The sequence below is a fragment of the Ranitomeya imitator genome, chromosome 3 (genome assembly GCF_032444005.1).
Source record: "Ranitomeya imitator isolate aRanImi1 chromosome 3, aRanImi1.pri, whole genome shotgun sequence".
In the NCBI taxonomy this organism is placed as follows: Eukaryota; Metazoa; Chordata; class Amphibia; order Anura; family Dendrobatidae; genus Ranitomeya; species Ranitomeya imitator.
The window spans coordinates 70,340,102-70,355,719 of NC_091284.1; the positions used below are offsets into that span (position 1 = coordinate 70,340,102).

Here is a 15,618-nt window from a genome sequence, read left to right on the forward strand (position 1 = left end):
AGAACTTAACTCCATGAGGAAAAGTAGCAAAAAGGTGCCTGTACAGGAGTGATTATCCCATAATAATTCTGTTTTAAGCTATATGTCGGAGCTTTGTACATTTTAATGACATTATATTGACTATACACAATGAAAAAAATCAATCTTTTGTTTGCGGAAAATGTACTGGTATAACACTGTGTTCCGGCTCATGTCTTTGGTTTTTGCTGTAGTTTCTTGTAGTTAGTGCAAAAAGGAGCATGACCCCTCTTTTTGAGCTAGTCATCTCATCTATACAACTTCCCAAGGAAATATGTCTGAACGGTCAGGCCCGTGTCATGCTCTACCCTTAGCTATATTGAAATCAGGTGAGGTTTTAATACTAGCGATAGGGCCATCCTGGCTGGGTACACCTTGTCGTGGTGGGATGGCTTTTATGTTTTTTTGATCAGAAGGATGTTAACTAATTACCTTATGTTATTTTTACTGTATGTACTATCACAATGTACTTACTACAGGGTATATGCTCATTTTGTTGCTTTTTTCTTTTTTTTCTCTTTGTTATACAAAGCAAGCTGTACATACTATTCAAGGTGTTATTATTTTTTATTGATATTTTAATGGCGCAGATTACAGGCTGTTCTACTTTTGGGTAACTGTAATCTGTAATCAATAGGGTTGAGCGAAACGGGTCGGCCATTTTCAGAAGTCGCCGACTTTTGGCAAAGTCGGGTTTCATGAAACCCGACCCCTGTGTGGGGTCGGCCATGAGGTCCGCGATCTTCTGAATCTGGTATCGGAATTCCGATACCGAGTTCCGATATGTTTGCAATATCGGAAATCGGTATCGGAATCCATATTTAAATGTAAAATAAAGAATTAAAATAAAAAATATTGCTATACTCACCCTCTGACGCGCCCTGGTACTAACCGGCAGCCTTCCTTCCTTAGAATCAGCGCGTGAAGGACCTTAGATGACGTCGCGGCTTGTGATTGGTCGCGCGACCGCCCATGTGACCGCTCACGCGACCAATCACAAGCCGCGACGCCACCGAAGGTCATTCAAGCGCTGATTCTTAGGAAGGAAGGCTGCCGGAAAGAAGCAGGGCGCGTCCGAGTGTGAGTAAATACCTAATAGGAATATACTCACCCTCGGACGCGCCCTGCTTCTTTCCGGCAGCCTTCCTTCCTAAGAATCAGCGCTTGAATGACCTTCGGTGACGTCGCGGCTTGTGATTGGTCGTGTGAGCGGTCACATGGGCGGTCGCGCGACCAATCACAAGCCGCGACATCATCTAAGGTCCTTCACGCGCTGATTCTAAGGAAGGAAGGCTGCTGGTTAGTACCAGGGCGCGTCAGAGGGTGAGTATAGCAATATTTTTTATTTTAATTCTTTATTTTACACTTAAATATGGATCCCAGGGCCTGAAGGAGAGTTTCCTCTCCTTCAGACCCTGGGAACCATAGTATCCCATTGCACTGCATTGGGTTTCGTGTTTCGGCCGACCCCGACTTTTCTATAGGATCAGCCGATTTCACTCGACCTGACTTTTGAGAAAGTCGGGTTTCGTGAAACCCGACCCGATCCTATAAAAGTAAAAGTCAACCCTAGTAATCAAATGTTGAAACACGTCTTTAATAGCACAATGGAAACAATGGTTTAAATGATAGTCTCCAAAAACAGTAGACTGGTAATGGGCAGTTAGTGGACTATTTTGAAGAAAGAATGGCTCAGTGACTTATGAAGGTGCTTCATGTATCATCAAATCTTCATATTTTAGCGTTATGATCCTTCCATTTCTTGTAGTAGACAGAGGAAAGTGAATATGACAGCTGACTACACATAGTTTGTTTGTAGTCTGTTACCATGGAGATGCAAAGCTGAACGTAACATTCCGTGACACTTTCAAATTATGACATTTGACAAAATTGTTTAATTTTCTTTTTATATTTATTGAAAAAGATAAAATAGTTTTTTTCAGCACTTTTTCTTTTTGCTGTATTGTTATTATGCATCAAACTATTATATTCTATTTGCAATCTCTCATAATTCAGTATTAAATACAGAAACTTACATTATGGAAAATAGAAAGAAAAATTACATTTTTTATTAATTTATGCAAAGGTTCATTAATGGATTATTAGGCATTTGTGAAAATCCAGTTATATTATCATTACTCTTTGTTTGGCACCTCACGTTGCCTTTAAAATAGGAAAAATATATTTAGTGTGTTTATTTATTTATTTTTTTCCCCTCGTTCATGACTTTTGCATTTCAATCATGGGGAATATGAAGACTATATTTGCTTAAGTGGTTTGCGTCTTGCTGTATTTTGCATGCATCACTTGTTTTGTTTGATCTTCCACACCATTAAATACTTTTTAAAAGTTACATCTGTTACATGGAATCTATTTTTCCTAAATGTTGCCAGTCTGTCAGATTTTAAAGTGTCCCAAAATGGCTTACAAAAAAAAAATATCTTGTCAATTTCATTGTGACAGTACAAAAGACAGGTATCAGCATTTTTCTTCTGATTATGTTAAAGGCTTGACTGGAATTTAGCAGAAAAATGACAGCACGCTTTAAGGCTTAACGGAGGCCGTCAGTAATTTTGACTAAATTTATCTAAACGCTATTTTTGCCAGTTAAAAGTTTTAAAAAGTTGTGACGATCAGGGGAGTGTTTATGAAAAAAAAGTTTATATTTTAAACCTATACTTTTTAAAAAAAAAAATTGTGAAGTATGAAATTAAATTAAAGGAAAAGTGAAATGTAAAGGTAAAGCCATTCGTTTTAGGACATTGTACAGATACACCAATGAACCAGAGGCTGGTACTCCAAGTAAACAGTGAAAATCTCATGAAAACAAACTCTTCTTTAAAAACAGACAACTTACCTATCATTCCTTGCTTTTTCAACTCCACACACAGCATCATTTTTCGAGGAAATGTAAACTATAAGGATGATAATTACATTCCTATAACATTTTCTAAAATTAATAGGTTTTTGCAAATCCCTAATTTTGGGATTTCAATATGTGCAAATCTTGCAAAATGACTACCAACATTTTTCTGGATTGTATAAAAGGTTTTAAAATGGTGGCGCAAAGTGTCACCGTTATTATCAGTTCCTGCAGCAATACCAAGAAACGTCCACCATAAATTAGATAATATCTTATAAAACAAAGTAACCCTATTGAAAGAAATGTCCCAATGTAGATAGTCTGGTATCCAAATCACCGCTGATATAGTGGCGGTGTATTCGCTTCAAGGAGCAGACAAAGTATGGAAACACTTAGGGGTTGTTCCACCTCCGTTGCTGGCTGAAGATCTTGAACGTTCCTCCTGTGAGAAAGACTTTCCGGCAAGTAAAAATGATGTAAAAGGGTGGCTGCCCCGGCCTGCGGCAAGCCACCACCAACTAATCTCCGGGTGGAGACGGGATCCTGCAGAGCCGACGCCGCGTGTGATAGCGGCAGTACGTACAGACGGTGCGCAGGACCTGAGTGACGTAATCAGTCACGTGACCGTAACCCCCAGGGAGTGAGTGAGTACGAAGTGCAGCTAGGGCTAAACAACCGACGCGTTTCGGAGACGCCTGTCTCCTGTTTTTCTGGATTGATATGGGCCAAGAAGACACAAATCAATAAAATAGCGCCCTCACCTGCCCCTCACTTCCCAAATTGTCCCTGTCACTGTAGGCTTCCAAATCTAACACCGGCCACCTCCTCACTCTTCACCTGTCCTTCCTGTGCTGGCTTGGTCTCGACGAATGTTAGGTGAAGTCACAAGGGTAGCGCACATCGTGATGCTATGACTCTCAAAAAAGCCTAGCTAGTTTCTGATGTGTTCAAAAAGAGTGAAGATTGAAAGTGTGTACTCTAGGAAGTCATCTATAGGCCACATTCACACGTTCAGTGTTAAGTTAGCATTTTACATCAGTATCTGTAATCCAAAATCACAAATGGGACAATGAGAGGAAAAGTATAATAGAAACACATCACCACTTCTGTATTTTTCATCCACTCTATATTTTGGCTAACAAATACTGATGTAAAATACTGACCAAATACTGATCATGGGAATGTGGCCTTAGGAGCACTGGTGGGGAGCTGTGGTGGCAGGGAAAGGTGAGAGGTGGAATGCGATGAGCACACATAGGGTGATACAGTGTAGGATAGAGAATGGGATGGGCATACTCACTTGACCAGGTTAGATGCCTGTAGAATATACAGCTGCTGCGGTCACACCCACGGACAAAAGGAAATCTCCATTTTCATATATTGAGAAGTAAAAGTAGAAGGACATTTCTGGCTGACAGCTCTGCTGTTGTAAAAGTATTATTTCCACACTGTGGTAGTATATAATATTAGCTTATATATTTTTTTATAACTCTTTCCTTGCCCTATTTTTATCCATTTGGGTTTGTAGACCTGAAGAATATAAACTTGCCCTTTGAATGGCAACCTGGGCTTTCATTCTATTCTCACAAATTACCCTTGATAAAGCAGTATGGACTAAATATGCAAAACGTGCATTGAGGTTATCATTATCTGCTCTTTGACCACCCTATGCTTCTGTCACGGCCACTGCTTCCGCTCATTCTTACCCGCTGCGGCGCGCTCCTCCTGCAGGTGCGCATCCTCTCCTTCATTCTTATCCGCTCCCTGGTTCTCTTCGGGTGCGCGTGCGCACCGCCCACTCCAGCACTTCCTCTATCTGATTTACAGGCGCTCTGTATCTCCTCTCTGTGATCCTGGAGGACCGTGACCCGGAAGTCCTCCAGCACTCCATGTATGTAAGGCGATTCCTTCCTCTGCTCCTTGCCTGTCTGTCATTTGTGCTTCTGTGACTCAGGTTCACCTTTGTCTTTGCACTGCCTGTTTTGAGTCTCCACTCTGTCCAGCCAGTTCAGCTTCTCTGTCTCTCCCAGGCTTCCTTGTCTTCTCATCCAGTCCAGCCTTCCCAGTGTCCTCTCCATACTCTGTTAGTCTGGTGTCTCTGTCCTGTCCTGCTTCCCTTGTGTCTTCCTCTTCGCAGTGCTCCTTTGGTCTCCCCTGTACCCAGCTCTTACCTAATTGTACTTCATCTTACCCCGCTCTGTCTGTCCTACGCCTAGCTTCTCTATTTTGTACCTCCTACTACCTGTCTCCGGGTTCCAGCTTCTGCGGCAATAGTCTCCCTTGGGTCTGCCCCTAATGCTCCCTGTATAGGGGGGTGGTCTACCTGGTCAGCTCACCCTTGGGAGGTTCGTTGTCGTGGATCTGCGGGTCCACCCCAGGTATTCCAATAGGACTGCACTCGGATGACATCTGAGTGCAGTCTGATTCTCACACCTTCCTTCATATACTTGGGTAATATGCCTTTTTAAATCTGATGTATTGACTTTGTATAGTTATTAAAACTTCACCATGAAGGCTTGCTTCCCCTTTGAGCAAGGACCAAATTGCACCCATCATTCATGATATATTGGATGTCTGTCCTTCACTTTGATGCAGTTGAAGACTCTTATTGAATACCGGTGCTTTTTGGAACTTGTTGTTCTCTCGGGTTATCATTTTCTTTCCCACTATTGATATTCGTAAAGAGATATGTGTACCATCTATTGATTATGATTGATGGGTGTCACTTTTAGCTGTTTTTTTTTTCACCTCTTTTTTTGTCTGAAGAATTGTTTATTTACTAATAAATATTTTCTAACACACACACTCCATTTTCATTTTTTTTAATATTCTCACAAATTTGTTGCAAATTGGATTTCCATGCCAAATTCGAGCATATGTGTTGATTTCTAATTTTGCCGGAGTCGCCCAGTTCTAGTAATATTCCTTGTCTGCTTCTCAGCTTAACAAAAAGCGTATAAATATTTTCCGGATAACTTATTGAAAAATTATTGTCAATACTTTGTTTGGAAAATGTTCTATTGACGTCTCAATTTCCCCTTAATATTTTGTAATGGCCACAACCAATATTGAAGCTTATTGGAACTTGTCCACAAATTGTAATAATGACGTGATTGTTGTTTTGGTTAAAAACAACAGGACCGTAAAGCCCTAGATTAGTAGCTATTTAATCACAATAGCCACCATATCTTATAAGCTCGGCTCTCAGAATAGCTTTTTCTTTGACAGCCTATCAATAGCCTACATTGATTGTCATTTATTTAAATGGCCACCATGGAATACCCCATTGTTTTTCTGCCTGCAAACAGCTTCCTCTGGTAGTATATTTGGGAATTTGCCACTAATCTTAGTGTTATTGACTGTTAACCATGAAAAATGCATTATTAAAGTGGTTGTTTGTAATGAGACAGATACTATAAAATAATTTTGGATTATATAGATAGAAAATGTCTTAATGTCTTGTTTGCATAATGGATTATGGATGAACAGCTACTGCATCCTTTAATGACATCATCCATAATCATAAGGGTCCGTGATCATTTCGCTGGGACTTTACACAGACATTTTGGATGTGATCCATCTACATTTCTACAGAATTTGCCTAAAAAGCGACATTACTTCTTCCTGAATGTGCACGATGGTATTTTTTCGCAATGTTAAATGTTTAAGGATGATTTGGAAATGAATATTGGTCTAGAGTCAATATTTAAAGTCATTACCGTAAACACAGACTAGAACGAGTCCGTGGGCAAAAAGCCCAGTCACATTGTAACCTATCAATCCCCATTCTTGAGACAACCCTGGTAATGTATTGTTAAATAGGAATTATGAAGCAGGGAAAATTAAAGCTCTTGAATTTGACATTGTTAACATGCTTCATTTTCTGCCGTGAGTGGACAATTGAATAGTGCAGCCAGTTGTGGCGGAGCTAGTGCTTTTGTATAGGATGGAAGTAAAACCGGCTTAACGACTTCTTGCTTAGTAAGGGGGCTTGATAGCCCATACAAGATTCTGAAAATGGAGGTGGTTCCTAGGCCATGTCAGATTTACTTCCCCTTACACATCAGTTTAATGGTTTTGATGAAGTTTCTTATTTTGTCATATGGGGATTTTCTATCCTTAAATAATTGGACAAGATACTTGAAATAAAAAAAAGGTAATCTGTCACTAAAACCAGCCACCAAATCAGCAACATAAGGATATGCAGATCTTTGACGTAAATTAATTGCCACCTTTATATTTTCTATCTGTTACTGCATTTTCAAGTTATTAGTGTTTTCATTAAAATGGAAACAGAATGTTAAGTGCTCCAGGTATAGCAGAACACTTCTCAAACCTCTGAATACCTGAGTCAAAGTTGTTTTCCCACCCAGTACCAGCCTCTAAAGCTTGATTGCTATACCTCACTGATTTCATTTCCAATCTCCTCTGCGCTTCTGTCCGTAAAAGCTACAAAAAAGGGGATACAGCCCAAACCTCTTTTCCAGTTTTTTGTCCAAATACAATTTTTGTTTGTGCTGTATCCACTTGTTTGTAGTTTAGAAGGTAATAGGGTGTCCATGGATACAAACATATCGCATAATTTAGGGTGTCAAACTCTGCTGTCAGAAAGGGTGACTGACAGGAACTTTTTAGGGAATCAATAGTCCCCAAAATCATCTTCAGGGAGGGCCACTTATACTGGATGCACCACCTTATTATGGGTGTCAGGTCCGAGCATTCCTACATGAACAGTTTCCTGGAAAGTGGAGTGGTCGTCGTAGGCCAGATGAATGGACACCAAGGTCTCCTGATCTGACCCCCTTAGACTTTTACCTTTGGGGTCATCTGAAGGAAATTGTCTATGCTGTGAAGATATGAGATGTGCAGCATCTGAAACAATGGATACTGGAAGCCTGTGCTAGCATTTCTTCTGCGGTGTTGCTATCAGTGTGTGAAGAGTGAGAAAAGAGGGTGGCATTGACAATCCAACACAATGGGCAGCACTTTGAACACATTTTATAAGTGGTCATAAATTTGTAAATAACTCATGAAAGAATAAAGATAAGTTATAACCAATAACACCACTGTTTTTTGTGTGAAATTCTCAATAAGTTTCATGTGTCACATGACCCTCTTCCCATTGAAAAAAATAAAGCTGGATCCAAAATGGCTGACTTCAAAATGGCCGCCATGGTCACCACCCATCTTGAAAAGTTCCCCCCTCCTATATACTAATGTGCCACAAAAAGGAAGTTTTGATGAACCCTGTATGATATTGATTATTCCTCTATACTATTTTTAGAAGATTGTTTTTGGAGTAATATACTTTTAAGTGGATTAATAAAAGTTATATTTTAGTGCCTGTTCTTTTTGGTTTTCAGCAACTATTATGTCCCATCTCAGTAATGTGGAAATTGGTATTCACAGAATTTAAAAACAAAGATACACAAAAGTGTATCCAAATGTTCGCGCTGACAAACCCCCTATATAATGGGTTAATGCAGAGAAGTAAGTAAAAAGAAGTGTTCAATAAGAAATAAACAGTTTGTAAAATATATAAATATATATGATCCTGAAAAAATCTATAGGGGTAGTAAGCACCTAATAATTCCACATAAGTGCTGTGCAGGAAAAGCAGTCGCTAGTGAGATGCTCTTACCGCAAGTGGTAAAAATCCACAGGTAGTAGAAATCCCAGCGGCTGAAAAGTGTCCTCGCTGCAGCGAATGAAGATCCTGATGTTAGGCTGGAAGTAGTAGTCCTCCGCAAGTAATAGAAATCCCAGCGGCTGAAGCGTGTCCTCGCTGCAGCGAATGAAGATCCTAATGTTCAGCTGGTGAGTGCCGACTGCCCCGGCCGGCACTCACCAGCTGAACATTAGGATCTTCATTCGCTGCAGCGAGGACACGCTTCAGCCGCTGGGATTTCTATTACTTGCGGAGGACTACTACTTCCAGCCTAACATCAGGATCTTCATTCGCTGCAGCGAGGACACTTTTCAGCCGCTGGGATTTCTACTACCTGTGGATTTTTACCACTTGCGGTAAGAGCATCTCACTAGCGACTGCTTTTCCTGCACAGCACTTATGTGGAATTATTAGGTGCTTACTACCCCTATAGATTTTTTCAGGATCATATATATTTATATATTTTACAAACTGTTTATTTCTTATTGAACACTTCTTTTTACTTACTTCTCTGCATTAACCCATTATATAGGGGGTTTGTCAGCGCGAACATTTGGATACACTTTTGTGTATCTTTGTTTTTATAGTTATTTATGCACAATCTTGGGTGGGGATTGTTTATGTTCGCAGCAGATTCATTAACCCCATATCATCTTTAGCTATACTTTTGCGCCACTCGAGGTATATATATATACATATATATACATTTTTTACACATATATTCACAGAATTTACCTGCAAATTGAGAATGAAGCATCAGTCCAGGCGGAGAAAAATATGATTTCTCTGATAAGATAGAATAGAAACGTTTGCTATCTATCTATCTATCTATCTATCTATCTATCTATCTGTCTGTCTATCTATCTATCTATCTACAGTCATGGTCAAAAGTATTAACACGCCTGCAATTCTGTCAGATAATACTCAGTTTCTTCCTGAAAATGATTGCAATCACAAATTCTTTGGTATTATTATCTTCATTTAATTTGTCTTAAATGAAAAAACACAAAAGAGAATGAAGCAAAAAGCAAAACATTGATCATTTCAAACAAAAATCCAAAAATGGGCCAGACAAAAGTATTGGCATCCTCAGCCTAATACTTGGTTGCACAACCTTTAGCCAAAATAACTGCGACCTACCGCTTCCGGTAACCATCAATGAGTTTCTTACAAAGCTCTGCTGGAATTTTAGACCATTCTTTTTTGGCAAACTGCTCCAGGTCCCTGACATTTGAAGGGTGCCTTCTCCAAACTGCCATTTTTAGATCTCTCCACAGGTGTTCTATGGGATTCAGGTCTGGGCTCATTGCTGGCCACCTTAGAAGTCTCCAGTGCTTTCTCTCAAACCATTTTCTAGTGCTTTTTGAAGTGTGTTTTGGGTCATTGTCCTGCTGGAAGACCCATGACCTCTGAGGGAGACCCAGCTTTCTCACACTAGGCACTACATTAGCTGCAAAATTTGTTGGTAGTCTTCAGACTTCATAATGCCATGCACACGGTCAAGCAGTCCAGTGCCAGAGGCAGCAAAGCAACCCCAAAACATCAGGGAACCTCCGCCATGTTTGACTTTAGGGACCGTGTTCTTTTCTTAGAATGCCTCTTTTTTTCTCCTGTAAACTCTATGTTGATGCCTTTGCCCAAAAAGCTCTACGTTTGTCTCATCTGACCAGAGAACATTCTTCCAAAACGTTTTAGGATTTTTCAGGTAAGTTTTGGCAAACTCCAGCCTGGCTTTTTTATGTCGCGGGGTAAGAAGTGGGGTCTTCCTGGGTCTCCTACCATACAGTCCCTTTTCATTCAGACGCCGATGGATAGTACGGGTTGACACTGTTGTACGCTCGGACTGCAGGGCAGCTTGAACTTGTTTTGATGTTAGTCGAGGTTCTTTATCCAACATCCGCACAATCTTGCGTTGAAATCTCTTGTTAATTTTTCTTTTCCGTCCACATCTAGGGAGGTTAGCCACAGTGCCATGGGCTTTACACTTCTTGATGACACTGCGCACGGTAGACACAGGAACATTCAGGTCTTTGGAGATGAACTTGTAGCCTTGAGATTGCTCATGCTTCCTCACAATTTGGTTTCTCAAGTCCTCAGATAGTTCTTTGGTCTTCTTTCTTTTCTCCATGCTCAATGTGGTCACACAAGGACACAGGACAGAGGTTGAGTCAACTTTAATCCATGTCAACTGGCTGCAAGTGTGATTTAGTTATTGCCAACACCTGTTAGGTGCCACAGGTAAGTTACAGGTGCTGTTATTTACACAAATTAGTGAAGCATCACATGATTTTTTTGAACTGTGCCAATACTTTTGTCCACCCCCTTTTTTATGGTTGGTGTGGAATTATATTCAATTTGGCTTTAGGAAAATTCTTTTGGTGTTTTTTTCATTTAAGACAAATTAAATGAAGATAATAATACCAAAGAATTTGTGATTGCAATCATTTTCAGGAAGAAACTGAGTATTATCTGACAGAATTGCAGGGGTGTCAATACTTTTGGCCATGACCATGGACATGTGAACAGCTCCATAGATTACATTGGGTATATACCTATTGAATCTGTTGTTTAGGGATTTTTCTGTCTTTCTCCATTTTTTACCATGCCATATTACTCAGCAGGTTTTTTTTTTTGCTAACTTGGAAAAGTTTGTTAGTTACGTAATAGAAAAGAAATTTCAAAGGCTGTTCACTGCATTGAAAAAGATCACACGATGATGGGTGATCTTTTACTGATCCCAGAAGTGAGTGACAACTTGCTGATACCAGTCATAAGAATGGGGCTTTGAAATACCCCATTTGAGAAAAGTGGTGCTGTGCATGCTCCATTTATTGTCTATGGGACAGCTTGCATTCTATAGGCAATGAATGGAGCATGCACAGCCACCACTCATCTCCAGAATAAAATGATAACGTTACACAGATTGGTACTGATATGTCTGAAAATGAAACATGTTCATATACATATATACAGTAATTCATATAATTTATCATTTGACAATAACCCCTTTTGTCTCCTTAGCACAAATTTCTGCCATTCTACAACTTAACACAATTATTTATATAGATTTTTTTTTTTTTACAGGTAATGTCTATGATGTTTTGGTGTTTCCAAGTAACAGTAAGAAGTTTCATACAATATATTGCATTTGTATATGTAACATAAACATTACTATTCTATCTATTACGGTATCTATCTATCTGTCTCATTATCTATATATCTATCTATCTATCAATCTATCTATCTCATATCTATCTATCTATCTATCTATCTATCATCTATCTTTATTATTTCTTCATCTGTCCATCCATCTTTCGTATACCTATCTGTCTTTGAATAACACATATGTCCACCCTAAAGGTACCGTCACATTAAGCGACGCTGCAGCGATCTAGACAACGATGCCGATCGCTGCAGCGTCGCTGTTTGGTCGCTGGAGAGCTGTCACACAGAGAGCTCTCCAGCGTCCAACGATGCCGAGGTCCCCGGGTAACCAGGGTAAACATCAGGTTACTAAGCACAGGGCCGCGCTTAGTAACCTGATGTTTACCCTGGTTACCATTGTAAATGTAAAAAAAACCAAACACTACATACTTACATTCCGGTGTCTGTCGCGTCCCCCGCCCTCAGCTTCCTGTACTGACTGTGAGGGCTGGCCGTAAAGCAGAGCACAGCGGTGACGTCATCGCTGTGCTTTACGGCCGGCGCTCACAGTCAGTACAGGAAGCTGAGGGTGGGGGACGCGACAGACACCGGAATGTAAGTATGTAGTGTTTGGTTTTTTTTACATTTACAATAGTAACCAGGGTAAATATCGGGTTACTAAGCGCGGCCCTGCGCTTAGTAACCCGATGTTTACCCTGGTTACCAGTGAAGACATTGCTGGATCAGCGTCACACACAGTGGGAGATCCAGTGACTAAATAAAGTTCTGGCCTTCTAGCTGCGACCAGCGATCTCACAGCAGGATCCAGATCGCTGCTGCGTGTCACACACAACAATATCGCTATCCAGGACGCTGCAACGTCACAGATCGCTATCGTTATCGTTGTTAAGTTGTTCAGTGTGAAGGTACCTTTACTTTTGCGTGAATATGGTTAAGGACTCCAATTTCTTACTAAATAATATTAGAACATGCGAGCTATGCATTCAACAACAGCAACTCATAATCCAACCAATGAGTGCCCACAAACATACACATGGAGCGTAAACAGAGCCCTTCAGACAATTTCAAAATCACGTTTCTTTTTTTAAGGATGTTAATTTCATGCCATATATCTCTGTAATTTTCGGTCCAAGATAGCAGTATGGATGGGCACGTCTACTCATTTCATACATGCATGAAATCAAGAATGTGCAGTATACATTGCGTGTATACTCAGTGTTTAGGTGCTGTGAAACCTGTGGAAAGCTATAGAAATTGCACATGTCATAACTTTAGGGAATGTTTGACCTTTGTAATTGCAAACAAAGGTTTCTGTACCTACGATAATAATTACAGACCACTCCATTCTTTGTAGGTGGGAAAACTTGCAATATCGACAGTGTATCAAATACTTATTTTGCCCACTGTAGATCCATAAAGGGATACATAAATGCAAGAATTGTTATAATATTTACGTAAACAACCGTAGCATCTAGTAAATTTCCCTTTTCTAAAAATGATCATTTAGATTACTGCCGAAAAATAGATTGCCCCTAAACTCAATAAACTCCTTAGTGCCTAATCTGTAGGAGAAAAATGGATTGAAGATAAAACTTTGTAATGATGTAGCAGAGGGGAGACGCAAGCAGCATAATCACTGACCCTGAAAGCAGTCACTGTACAATGAGTCTGAAATGATAAAGCCTGGTTTTAATACTGTGCTGGGGTCCTTGTGTGACCCTTTGAAAGTCAATTTATCTACTTGTGCTACAGGCACCAAAAATTAGATTTCAGCTCTGCTGTGTTTCAAAGTCATCGTTGCTCGTGGCTTTACAAGGGGAAATACCGTTATCTAAAGACAGTATTTCTTTTTACTAAGCAATGATATCATTTTATGTTTTTTTTTCCTTAGAAATTGTTGCATAAAAAATAATAGATGCTGCAAGTTCATCGATCACTTACATCAGTAAAACAATAAAGTGTTTTTATGCCTTGCAGCTTGTTTTATTGATTAGGTCAACAGATATGTGAATGATGCTTATTAACTCTCTCAAAGCTGGTGTATATTATCATTTACCGTTCCTTTATGCCAGAGTGTGTTACTCACACCAACATTTTAATCTATAAAATCAAGACACTTAAACTCCATTCTAGGAACATCTCCAGATGTTAACATAAGTTCCTCTCTTTTATTGATTTTGACCATTGGCATTGTCACAGCAAAATTAGAAATATTGGCCTACACCATTGTATTATTGTAACATCTATATCGGTGCCTGCTCTTCCTGCCTCTTCTTCTTTTACCAGTCAAGTTCACCCTCTCATTGTGAGCAAGGTAGGGTGACAGTTCTGGCAGTTTGTAGTCTTATCCATACTTGGAAGCATAGTGTTAGCTGTGTTGTAGTTTGGATGGGGCTCCAAGCTATTTAAGATCCTGAAATCCTGCTGTCCACTGTCAGTTATAATCTATCCTGCTTCAGAGCAACTTGTGCCTTGTTATTCTCCCAGTGGGCAGTCAGGTATTTTGACCTCTGCTTGCTTTTTGAAAACTTTCATTCTTTACAATTTTGTCTTTTCACTGACCTCCTGATTCTTGGTACCCAGCAATTCTCTTTGCTTCTTGTTTGCTCCACTAGATAGCAGCTCTTCTGTGCAATCATCCCAGTGGTCCCCATTTTAAGTCCATATCCCTGTACAGAGGTTAAAGTGTGAAGGCCACTGATCCTCTAATTGGCCTCCCTCTTACCAAACTCTCCACTCTCCAATCTGTTTGAGTGCTGCAGACAGGATCATATTTCTCACCAACCATTACACCAATGCCTATACATAGTGCCAGTCATTGCACTGGTTACCCATCCACTACAGAATTCAATACAAATTTATTACTCTCACCCACAAAGCACTTCATGGTTCAGCACCACCCTACATCTTCTTCCTCGTCTCAGCCTACCACCCTACCCATGCCCTCTTTTCTGCGAATGACCTGAGGTTAACATCCTCAATAATCAGAACCTCCCACTCCCATCTCCAAGATTTCTCATGCGCTGCGCCAATTTTTTGGAATGCACTACCCAGGATAATTTGATTAATCCCCAATGCCCACAGTTTTAAGCGTGCCCTAAAAATGCATTACTTCAGACTGGCCTACGACCTCAACACATCAATCTAACTATCCCTGTGTTACCGATTCAACATTTTTACCATAACCAGGTTCCTCTTATCAAGTTCTCACACACTTTATGCATTTAATAGCCCTCTGTATCTGTACTGTTACATACTTAGGCTGATAATCGGTTCATGCAGCATTACATGAACACCCGATCCTTACACTATGGCTGGTCCAAACAACGAAAGCAATTGTTACCATCCACCTTTTGTGTTTCCTCTTTTCCTCATACTTTGTAAGCTTGCGAGCAGGGCCCTCACTCATCTTGGTATCTGTTTTGATCTATGTGTTTATTGGTATGATGTAATGTCTTATGTCTGTACAAGTCCCCTCTAAAATGTAAAGTTCTGCAGAATTTGTTGGCGCTATAGAAATAAAATAATTATTATTACTCCTCTGGAATCTGCCAGATGGAGTGGCTTGCGCCAAGTCTGTACAAGGTAGCCTGTGGCCTCTGAAACATAACAATTATATAGATATGAACAGATGTTATGAGATTGCAATTCACAAAGTTCGACAAATTTTCCCCAAAAAACTTGACTTCAGTGGATAAATTTGTGCAATTTCAAAACTGTAAAGCTTAGCATTGCTCGGAAAATGTCTGAGATAGGAGAGAGAGGACCCTACTAACCATGACAATAAGAGCTTACCAACTATGGAAAGTAGAGACTTACCCAGTAAATATTGAGATTGAAAACTTGTCTGCCTTACAAACTATGTTCTTCTGGGGACCACTGATCTGTGAGGTCCCAGGTACTG

General features: G+C 40.0%; 1 protein-coding gene across 1 annotated transcript in view; it reads left to right on the forward strand.

Annotated features, from left to right (window-relative positions):
• Nucleotides 1-15,618, forward strand: part of CADM2 (cell adhesion molecule 2) — a 2,470,210-nt gene that overhangs the window by 1,095,598 nt on the left and 1,358,994 nt on the right. The window contains exon 3 of the mRNA XM_069760974.1: nucleotides 11,634-11,669. The gene's annotated coding sequence lies outside the window, so the exon portion shown is untranslated. The remainder of the gene's footprint in view (nucleotides 1-11,633; nucleotides 11,670-15,618) is intronic.